General features: G+C 62.8%; 1 non-coding gene across 1 annotated transcript; it reads right to left on the minus strand.

Moving 5' to 3' along the window:
* Positions 1-3857: 3857 nt before the first annotated feature.
* Positions 3858-3976, minus strand: LOC131862771 (5S ribosomal RNA). The gene has a single exon (XR_009361708.1). It is a non-coding gene; the product is annotated as a 5S ribosomal RNA (ribosomal RNA).
* Between the last annotated feature and the right edge of the window lie 7546 nt (positions 3977-11522).

The following is an 11522-nucleotide window of genomic DNA, read 5'->3' on the forward strand; positions in this document are numbered from 1 at the left end:
GGCTGCGCACCAGGAAGGGCTCAAGATGGCACCCGCGTTCCGTTTTTTTCACTATCTTTCAGAACGGAAATTTTAAAATCTCGTTTTTTTTTGCCTTTTCTGGAAATTAGTGAAGGCAGCGCATCAAAGGTGCGCAACGCTGGTGCGAACCTGGGAGCGCTCCGATGTGTGCTCCAAGGTGCGGCGTGCACGAAGTCGGACCCCGGTTTGCCCCGGGTGCGCACCTCGCGTGCACCTTGGTGCGCACACCTTGGCTGGGTTGCGCGCCCTGGTGGGCACCATGGTGCGCACCAAGGAGCGCTCCGAAGTGTGCTCCAAGGTGCGGCGTGCACGAAGTCGGAGCCCGGTTTGCCCCGGGTGCGCACCTCGCGTGCACCTTCGCCGCGGTGGGCACCATGGCGTGCACGAAGTCGGAGCCCGGTTTGCCCCGGGTGCGCACCTCGCGTGCACCTTCGCCGGGGTGGGCACCTTGGTGTGCAGACCTTGGCTGGGTTGCGCGCCCTGGTGGGCACCATGGTGCGCACCAAGGAGCGCTCCGAAGTGTGCTCCAAGGTGCGGCCTGCACGAAGTCGGAGCCCGGTTTGCCCCGGGTGTGCACCTCGGGTGGGCACCTTGGTGCGCATGCCTTGCCTGGGCTGCGCACCAGGGCGGGCTCAAGATGGCACCCGCGTTCCTTTTTTTTCACTATCTTTCAAAACGGAAATTTTAAAATCTCATTTTTTTTTGCCTTTTTCTGGAAATTAGTGAAGGCAGCGCATCAAAGGTGCGCACCTCGCTGCCCACCACGGTGCGCAACGCCGGTGGGCACCCGGGAGTGCTTCGAAGTGTGCTCCAAGGTGCTGCGTGCACGTTGTCGGAGCCCGGTTTGCCCCGGGTGCGCACCTCGCGTGCACCTTCGTCGGGGTGGGCACCTTGGCTGGGTTTGCCCCGGCTGCGCTCCGAAGCGGGGTTATTGGAGCGCCGCCTCTTTTTTTGTCGGAGCGTTTGGTGGGGTTTCTCGCATTGGCTCTTCCGAGGCCCGGTTGCCACCCTGGCGCGCACGAAGTCGGAAGTAGGGTTAATTGCCCGGGTGCGCACCTTTGCCAGGGTGGGCACCTTACCTGGGCTGCGCACTAGGGCGGGCTCAAGATGGCACGCGCGTTCCGTTTTTTTCACTATCTTTCAAAACGGAAATTTTAAAATCTCCTTTTTTTTTTGCCTTTTCTGGAAATTAGTGAAGGCAGCGCATCAAAGGTGCGCACCTCGCTGCCCACCTTGGTGTGCTCTGAGGTGCGCACCCGGGAGCGCTACGAAGTGTGCTCCAAGGTGCGGCGTGCACGTTGTCGGAGCCCGGTTTGCCCCGGGTGCGCACCTCGCCTGCACCTTGGCCGGGGTGGGCACCTTGGCTGGGTTTGCCCAGGGTGCGCTCCGAAGCGGGGTTACTGGAGCGCCCCCTCTTTTTTTGTCAGAGCGTTTGGTGGGGTTTCTCGCATTGGCTCTTCCCAGGCCCGGTTGTTGGGTGCGCTCCCACCCTGGCGCGCGCGAAGTTGGAAGTTGGGTTAATTGCCCGGGCGCGCACCTTCGCCAGGGTGGGCACCTTGGTGCGCACACCTTGGCTGGGCTGCGCACCAGGGCGGGCTCAAGATGGCACCAGCATTCCCTTTTTCTCACTATCTTTCAAAACGGAAATTTTAAAATCTCGTTTTTTTTTTGCCTTTTATGGAAATTAGTGAAGGCATCGCATCAAAGGTGCGCACCTCGCTGCCCACCTTGGTGTGCTCCGAGGTGCCCACCACGGTGCGCAACGCCGGTGCGAACCCGGGAGCGCCCCGATGTGTGCTCCAAGGTGCGGCGTGCACGAAGTCGGACCCCGGTTTGCCCCGGGTGCGCACCTCGCGTGCACCTTGGTGCGCACACCTTGGCTGGGTTGCGCGGCCTGGTGGGCACCATGGTGCGCACCAAGGAGCGCTCCGAAGTGTGCTCCAAGGTGCGGCGTGCACGAAGTCGGAGCCCGGTTTGCCCCGGGTACGCACCTCGCGTGCACCTTCGCCGGGGTGGGCACCTCGGCTGGGTTGCGCGCCCTGGTGCGCACCAAGGAGCGCTCCGAAGTGTGCTCCAAGGTGCGGCGTGCACGAAGTCGGAGCCCGGTTTGCCCCGGGTGCGCACCTTCGCCGCGGTGCGCACCATGGCGTGCACGAAGTCGGAGCCCGGTTTGCCCCGGGTGCGCACCTCGCGTGCACCTTCGGCGGGGTTGCGCGCCCTGGTGGGCACCATGGTGCGCACCAAGGAGCGCTCCGAAGTGTGCTCCAAGGTGCGGCGTGCACGAAGTCGGAGCCCGGTTTGCCCCGGGTGCGCACCTCGCGTGCACCTTCGGCGGGGTTGCGCGCCCTGGTGGGCACCATGGTGCGCACCAAGGAGCGCTCCGAAGTGTGCTCCAAGGTGCGGCGTGCACGAAGTCGGAGCCCGGTTTGCCCCGGGTGCGCACCTCGCGTGCACCTTCGCCGCGGTGGGCACCATGGCGTGCACGAAGTCGGAGCCCGGTTTGCCCCGGGTGCGCACCTCGCGTGCACCTTCGCCGGGGTGGGCACCTCGGCTGGGTTGCGCGCCCTGGTGCGCACCAAGGAGCGCTCCGAAGTGTGCTCCAAGGTGCGGCGTGCACGAAGTCGGAGCCCGGTTTGCCCCGGGTGCGCACCTCGCGTGCACCTTCGCCAGGGTGGGCACCTCGGTGTGCTCCGAGGTGCGAACCCGAGAGCGCTCCGAGGTGCCCACGAAGTCGAAAGTCGGGTTAATTGCATTGTTTTCCCCGGGTGCGCTCCGAGGTGCGCAACATCGGCGCGCACCAAGGAGGGCTCCGAAGTGTGCTCCAAGGTGCGCACGATGGCGTGCACCTCTGGTGCGCACGATTCGGAGCTCGGTTTGACCGGGGTGCGCACACCTTGGCTGGGTTGCGCACCTTTTGTGCGCTCCAAGGTGCGCACGAAGTCGGAGCTCGGTTTGCCCCGGGTGCGCACCTTCGCCAGGGTGCGCACCTTGATGCGCACGCCTTGGCTGGGCTGCGCACCTTGGTGGGCGCCATGGTGCGCACCTTTCGTGCGCTCCAAGGTGCGCACGAAGTCGGAGCTCGGTTTGCCCCGGGTGCGCACCTTGGTGGGCGCCATGGTGCACTCCGAGGTGCCCAAGATTGGTGCGCACCAAGGAGCGCTCCGAAGTGCGCTCCAAGGTGCGCGCGAAGTCGAAAGTTGGGTTAATTGTCCGGTTTGCCTCGGGTGCGCACCTTGCGTGCACCTTCGCCAGGGTGGGCGCCTTGGTGCGCACACCTTGGCTGGGCTGCGCACACCTTGGCACCCGCGTTTCCTTCATTTTAAATTTTTTTTTTTTACAATCTCTCAAGTGGGAAATTCTATAATCTCAACTTTTTTTGCCTTTTCAGGAAACTTTTGAATGGAGCGCATCATTGGTGCGCTCCGAAGTGTGCTCCAAAGCTCTCTCCAGCTGCGTGCACCTGCCCCGGCCGCGCACCCGGCCCCGCCCAGCTTCGCTCACCTGTCCCGGGCGTCTGGTGCGGAACCTTAGAGTAAGAAACATCACCGTGCACCTTGGCCAACGTGCGCGACTCGACCGAGCGCGCACTGGCCGAGGTGCACACCGATTTCACCTGGGTGCGCGCGCAGCACCTCGGGCGCACCGGGGTGCGCGCACAACGCCCGGGTTGCACCGTGGCCTGTGTGCTCGGGGCGCCTCGGGTGCGCGCTCGGTGTCGCCCCCGCGCGCGCGGTAGTGCGGGCAGCGCACCCCGGCCCGGCCCGGCCCCGACGAGAACGCAAACGGGCAAAAGGTTTATTCAAATAGCATTGCGACGCCCGGCGAAAAACTAAAAAAGGGTGCAACACCGGGACTTCCCGGGAGGTCACCCATCCCAGTACTACTCCGGCCCAAGCGCGCTTAACTGCGGAGTTCTGATGGGATCCGGTGCACTAACGCTGGTATGATCGCACCCGTTATGAGCTTGTCGCAGTGTGTACTTAGCAAACCGCGACCCACGTGCGAATCCACCCCGGCCACCCACCCCCGTCGAGGTGCACACCCTCCCTCGCGAAGTGCGCCCCGTTCGCCAAGTGTGAGCCCTGCCCGGGTGCGCGCACCTTGCTAGGGCGTCGGGTGTGCACCCGGCCCGGCCTACGTGCGTGCACCTGGAGGGGGCGTCGTGTGCGTGCAGTGTCCCGTCTGCAACGCGGTGCCCACACACCACCTCGGGCGCAACGACCTGCGCTCACATGTGGGCCGAGTGCACCTTGGTGCATGTTCGGGGCGCCTCGGGTGCACGCTCGATCTTGCCCCGGTGCACCAAGGCGCTCGGTTTGCCCCGGGTGCGCACTTGGTGCAAGGTGGGCACCCAAAATAGGGATCAAGCACCAAAACACAAGTTTCGGGATGCAAAATGGGACCCAAGGACCACAAATGCGTTCCAAGACCCATGATGGGTCCACGAGAACAAAAATGTGTTCCGAGACTTAATAAACAAATATTGGGTTTTAGGAGAAGAAACATGCTCTGATGCCCAAAACGAGAATCGACCCCGAAAAGGCCACAGGCCAAAAGTGGGATGCGAGACAAAAAAAAATGGGACCCGAGGACCAAAATTGGGTTCCCAGGTCGAAGACAGGGCAACCGGACAAGAAACGACCTCTAAGGCTCGAAATGAGTCCCGACGACTAAAACTTGACAAGAAGCACCCATCAGGCACCCAACTCGACACCCATGGGATGCCGACCCACCCGGGCTTCCACCTAGCACACCTTGGCACCCACCCACCCTCGCACCCAACCTCGCACCCAACTTAGCACCTTTGAACCCACATTGGCACTCACCCTGACCCTGGCACCTTGGAACCCACATTGGCACTCACCTTGACCCTGGCACCCACCTTTGCACTCACCTTGGGACCCACCCTGGCTCCCACCTCGGCACCCACCCAGACACCCACCTTGGTTCCTTGGCACCCACCTTGGATCCTTGGCACCCACCCCGACACCCACCTTGGCACGCAACTTGGCTACTTGCCACCCATCTTGGCTCCTTGACGCCCACCCCGACAACCACCCCGTGACCTACCCTGGCTAGGGTTGGTGCACACCCACCCTGGTGCCCACCTTGGCACCCACCCTATGACCCACCTTGGCACGCACCTTAGTACCCACCCCGTTACCCACCCTAGGACCCACCCCGTGACCCACCTTGGCCAGGGTGGGTGCCTTGGTGCGCACAACTTGCCTGGGCTGCACACCAGGGCGGGCTCAAGATGGCACCCGCGTTCCGTTTTTTTCACTATCTTTCAAAACGGAAATTTTAAAATCTCATTTTTTTCTTTTTTTTGCCTTTTCTGGAAATTAGTGAAGGCAGCGCATCAAAGGTGCGCAATGCTGGTGCGAACCCGGGAGCGCTCCGATGTGTGCTCCAAGGTGCGGCGTGCACGAAGTCCGAGCCCGGTTTGCCCCGGGTGCGCACCTCGCGTGCACCTTCGCCGGGGTGAGCACCTTGGCTGGGTTGCGCGCCCTGGTGCGTACCAAGGAGCGCTCTGAAGTGTGCTCCAAGGTGCGGCGTGCACGAAGTCGGAGCCCGGTTTGCCCCGGGTGTGCACCTCGGGTGCGCACCTCGCGTGCACCTTCGCTGCGGTGGGCACCTTGGCTGGGTTGCGCGCCTTGGTGGGCACCATGCAGTGCACGAAGTCGGAGCCCGGTTTGCCCCGGGCGCGCACCTCCGCCAGGGTGGGCACCTTGGTGCGCACAACTTGCCTGGGCTGCGCACCAGGAAGGGCTCAAGATGGCACCCGCGTTCCGTTTTTTTCACTATCTTTCAGAACGGAAATTTTAAAATATCGTTTTTTTTTGCCTTTTCTGGAAATTAGTGAAGGCAGCGCATCAAAGGTGCGCAACGCTGGTGCGAACCTGGGAGCGCTCCGATGTGTGCTCCAAGGTGCGGCGTGCACAAAGTCGGAGCCCGGTTTGCCCCGGGTGCGCCCTGGTGGGCACCATGGTGCGCACCAAGGAGCGCTCCGAAGTGTGCTCCAAGGTGCGGCCTGCACGAAGTCGGAGCCCGGTTTGCCCCGGGTGTGCACCTCGGGTGAGCACCTTGGTGCGCATGCCTTGCCTGGGCTGCGCACCAGGGCGGGCTCAAGATGGCACCCGCGTTCCTTTTTTTTCACTATCTTTCAAAACGGAAATTTTAAAATCTCATTTTTTTTTGCCTTTTTCTGGAAATTAGTGAAGGCAGCGCATCAAAGGTGCGCACCTCGCTGCCCACCACGGTGCGCAACGCCGGTGGGCACCCGGGAGTGCTTCGAAGTGTGCTCCAAGGTGTTGCGTGCACGTTGTCGGAGCCCGGTTTGCCCCGGGTGCGCACCTCGCGTGCACCTTCGTCGGGGTGGGCACCTTGGCTTGGTTTGCCCCGGCTGCGCTCCGAAGCGGGGTTATTGGAGCGCCGCCTCTTTTTTTGTCGGAGCGTTTGGTGGGGTTTCTCGCATTGGCTCTTCCGAGGCCCGGTTGCCACCCTGGCGCGCACGAAGTCGGAAGTAGGGTTAATTGCCCGGGTGCGCACCTTTGCCAGGGTGGCACCTTACCTGGGCTGCGCACCAGGGCGGGCTCAAGATGGCACGCGCGTTCCGTTTTTTTCACTATCTTTCAAAACGGAAATTTTAAAATCTCCTTTTTTTTTTGCCTTTTCTGGAAATTAGTGAAGGCAGCGCATCAAAGGTGCGCACCTCGCTGCCCACCTTGGTGTGCTCTGAGGTGCGCACCCGGGAGCGCTACGAAGTGTGCTCCAAGGTGCGGCGTGCACGTTGTCGGAGCCCGGTTTGCCCCGGGTGCGCACCTCGCCTGCACCTTGGCCGGGGTGGGCACCTTGGCTGGGTTTGCCCAGGGTGCGCTCCGAAGCGGGGTTACTGGAGCGCCCCCTCTTTTTTTGTCAGAGAGTTTGGTGGGGTTTCTCGCATTGGCTCTTCCCAGGCCCGGTTGTTGGGTGCGCTCCCACCCTGGCGCGCGCGAAGTTGGAAGTTGGGTTAATTGCCCGGGCGCGCACCTTCGCCAGGGTGGGCACCTTGGTGCGCAAACCTTGGCTGGGCTGCGCACCAGGGCGGGCTCAAGATGGCACCAGCATTCCCTTTTTCTCACTATCTTTCAAAACGGAAATTTTAAAATCTCGTTTTTTTTTTGCCTTTTATGGAAATTAGTGAAGGCATCGCATCAAAGGTGCGCACCTCGCTGCCCACCTTGGTGTGCTCCGAGGTGCCCACCACGGTGCGCAACGCCGGTGCGAACCCGGGAGCGCCCCGATGTGTGCTCCAAGGTGCGGCGTGCACGAAGTCGGACCCCGGTTTGCCCCGGGTGCGCACCTCGCGTGCACCTTGGTGCGCACACCTTGGCTGGGTTGCGCGGCCTGGTGGGCACCATGGTGCGCACCAAGGAGCGCTCCGAAGTGTGCTCCAAGGTGCGGCGTGCACGAAGTCGGAGCCCGGTTTGCCCCGGGTGCGCACCTTCGCCGCGGTGGGCACCATGGCGTGCACGAAGTCGGAGCCCGGTTTGCCCCGGGTGCGCACCTCGCGTGCACCTTCGCCGGGGTGGGCACCTCGGCTGGGTTGCGCGCCCTGGTGCGCACCAAGGAGCGCTCTGAAGTGTGCTCCAAGGTGCGGCGTGCACGAAGTCGGAGCCCGGTTTGCCCCGGGTGTGCACCTCGCGTGCACCTTCGCTGCGGTGGGCACCTTGGCTGGGTTGCGCGCCTTGGTGGGCACCATGCAGTGCACGAAGTCGGAGCCCGGTTTGCCCCGGGCGCGCACCTCCGCCAGGGTGGGCACCTTGGTGCGCACAACTTGCCTGGGCTGCGCACCAGGAAGGGCTCAAGATGGCACCCGCGTTCCGTTTTTTTCACTATCTTTCAGAACGGAAATTTTAAAATATCGTTTTTTTTTGCCTTTTCTGGAAATTAGTGAAGGCAGCGCATCAAAGGTGCGCAACGCTGGTGCGAACCTGGGAGCGCTCCGATGTGTGCTCCAAGGTGCGGCGTGCACGAAGTCGGACCCCGGTTTGCCCCGGGTGCGCACCTCGCGTGCACCTTGGTGCGCACACCTTGGCTGGGTTGCGCGCCCTGGTGGGCACCATGGTGCGCACCAAGGAGCGCTCCGAAGTGTGCTCCAAGGTGCGGCGTGCACGAAGTCGGAGCCCGGTTTGCCCCGGGTGCGCACCTCGCGTGCACCTTCGCCGCGGTGGGCACCATGGCGTGCACGAAGTCGGAGCCCGGTTTGCCCCGGGTGCGCACCTCGCGTGCACCTTCGCCGGGGTGGGCACCTTGGTGTGCAGACCTTGGCTGGGTTGCGCGCCCTGGTGGGCACCATGGTGCGCACCAAGGAGCGCTCCGAAGTGTGCTCCAAGGTGCGGCCTGCACGAAGTCGGAGCCCGGTTTGCCCCGGGTGTGCACCTCGGGTGGGCACCTTGGTGCGCATGCCTTGCCTGGGCTGCGCACCAGGGCGGGCTCAAGATGGCACCCGCGTTCCTTTTTTTTCACTATCTTTCAAAACGGAAATTTTAAAATCTCATTTTTTTTTGCCTTTTTCTGGAAATTAGTGAAGGCAGCGCATCAAAGGTGCGCACCTCGCTGCCCACCACGGTGCGCAACGCCGGTGGGCACCCGGGAGTGCTTCGAAGTGTGCTCCAAGGTGTTGCGTGCACGTTGTCGGAGCCCGGTTTGCCCCGGGTGCGCACCTCGCGTGCACCTTCGTCGGGGTGGGCACCTTGGCTTGGTTTGCCCCGGCTGCGCTCCGAAGCGGGGTTATTGGAGCGCCGCCTCTTTTTTTGTCGGAGCGTTTGGTGGGGTTTCTCGCATTGGCTCTTCCGAGGCCCGGTTGCCACCCTGGCGCGCACGAAGTCGGAAGTAGGGTTAATTGCCCGGGTGCGCACCTTTGCCAGGGTGGCACCTTACCTGGGCTGCGCACCAGGGCGGGCTCAAGATGGCACGCGCGTTCCGTTTTTTTCACTATCTTTCAAAACGGAAATTTTAAAATCTCCTTTTTTTTTTGCCTTTTCTGGAAATTAGTGAAGGCAGCGCATCAAAGGTGCGCACCTCGCTGCCCACCTTGGTGTGCTCTGAGGTGCGCACCCGGGAGCGCTACGAAGTGTGCTCCAAGGTGCGGCGTGCACGTTGTCGGAGCCCGGTTTGCCCCGGGTGCGCACCTCGCCTGCACCTTGGCCGGGGTGGGCACCTTGGCTGGGTTTGCCCAGGGTGCGCTTCGAAGCGGGGTTACTGGAGCGCCCCCTCTTTTTTTGTCAGAGAGTTTGGTGGGGTTTCTCGCATTGGCTCTTCCCAGGCCCGGTTGTTGGGTGCGCTCCCACCCTGGCGCGCGCGAAGTTGGAAGTTGGGTTAATTGCCCGGGCGCGCACCTTCGCCAGGGTGGGCACCTTGGTGCGCAAACCTTGGCTGGGCTGCGCACCAGGGCGGGCTCAAGATGGCACCAGCATTCCCTTTTTCTCACTATCTTTCAAAACGGAAATTTTAAAATCTCGTTTTTTTTTTGCCTTTTATGGAAATTAGTGAAGGCATCGCATCAAAGGTGCGCACCTCGCTGCCCACCTTGGTGTGCTCCGAGGTGCCCACCACGGTGCGCAACGCCGGTGCGAACCCGGGAGCGCCCCGATGTGTGCTCCAAGGTGCGGCGTGCACGAAGTCGGACCCCGGTTTGCCCCGGGTGCGCACCTCGCGTGCACCTTGGTGCGCACACCTTGGCTGGGTTGCGCGGCCTGGTGGGCACCATGGTGCGCACCAAGGAGCGCTCCGAAGTGTGCTCCAAGGTGCGGCGTGCACGAAGTCGGAGCCCGGTTTGCCCCGGGTGCGCACCTTCGCCGCGGTGGGCACCATGGCGTGCACGAAGTCGGAGCCCGGTTTGCCCCGGGTGCGCACCTCGCGTGCACCTTCGCCGGGGTGGGCACCTCGGCTGGGTTGCGCGCCCTGGTGCGCACCAAGGAGCGCTCTGAAGTGTGCTCCAAGGTGCGGCGTGCACGAAGTCGGAGCCCGGTTTGCCCCGGGTGTGCACCTCGCGTGCACCTTCGCTGCGGTGGGCACCTTGGCTGGGTTGCGCGCCTTGGTGGGCACCATGCAGTGCACGAAGTCGGAGCCCGGTTTGCCCCGGGCGCGCACCTCCGCCAGGGTGGGCACCTTGGTGCGCACAACTTGCCTGGGCTGCGCACCAGGAAGGGCTCAAGATGGCACCCGCGTTCCGTTTTTTTCACTATCTTTCAGAACGGAAATTTTAAAATATCGTTTTTTTTTGCCTTTTCTGGAAATTAGTGAAGGCAGCGCATCAAAGGTGCGCAACGCTGGTGCGAACCTGGGAGCGCTCCGATGTGTGCTCCAAGGTGCGGCGTGCACGAAGTCGGACCCCGGTTTGCCCCGGGTGCGCACCTCGCGTGCACCTTGGTGCGCACACCTTGGCTGGGTTGCGCGCCCTGGTGGGCACCATGGTGCGCACCAAGGAGCGCTCCGAAGTGTGCTCCAAGGTGCGGCGTGCACGAAGTCGGAGCCCGGTTTGCCCCGGGTGCGCACCTCGCGTGCACCTTCGCCGCGGTGGGCACCATGGCGTGCACGAAGTCGGAGCCCGGTTTGCCCCGGGTGCGCACCTCGCGTGCACCTTCGCCGGGGTGGGCACCTTGGTGTGCAGACCTTGGCTGGGTTGCGCGCCCTGGTGGGCACCATGGTGCGCACCAAGGAGCGCTCCGAAGTGTGCTCCAAGGTGCGGCCTGCACGAAGTCGGAGCCCGGTTTGCCCCGGGTGTGCACCTCGGGTGGGCACCTTGGTGCGCATGCCTTGCCTGGGCTGCGCACCAGGGCGGGCTCAAGATGGCACCCGCGTTCCTTTTTTTTCACTATCTTTCAAAACGGAAATTTTAAAATCTCATTTTTTTTTGCCTTTTTCTGGAAATTAGTGAAGGCAGCGCATCAAAGGTGCGCACCTCGCTGCCCACCACGGTGCGCAACGCCGGTGGGCACCCGGGAGTGCTTCGAAGTGTGCTCCAAGGTGCTGCGTGCACGTTGTCGGAGCCCGGTTTGCCCCGGGTGCGCACCTCGCGTGCACCTTCGTCGGGGTGGGCACCTTGGCTGGGTTTGCCCCGGCTGCGCTCCGAAGCGGGGTTATTGGAGCGCCGCCTCTTTTTTTGTCGGAGCGTTTGGTGGGGTTTCTCGCATTGGCTCTTCCGAGGCCCGGTTGCCACCCTGGCGCGCACGAAGTCGGAAGTAGGGTTAATTGCCCGGGTGCGCACCTTTGCCAGGGTGGGCACCTTACCTGGGCTGCGCACCAGGGCGGGCTCAAGATGGCACGCGCGTTCCGTTTTTTTCACTATCTTTCAAAACGGAAATTTTAAAATCTCCTTTTTTTTTTGCCTTTTCTGGAAATTAGTGAAGGCAGCGCATCAAAGGTGCGCACCTCGCTGCCCACCTTGGTGTGCTCTGAGGTGCGCACCCGGGAGCGCTACGAAGTGTGCTCCAAGGTGCGGCGTGCACGTTGTC

This window comes from Cryptomeria japonica, unplaced genomic scaffold, assembly GCF_030272615.1.
Source record: "Cryptomeria japonica unplaced genomic scaffold, Sugi_1.0 HiC_scaffold_51, whole genome shotgun sequence".
NCBI lineage: Eukaryota > Viridiplantae > Streptophyta > Pinopsida > Cupressales > Cupressaceae > Cryptomeria > Cryptomeria japonica.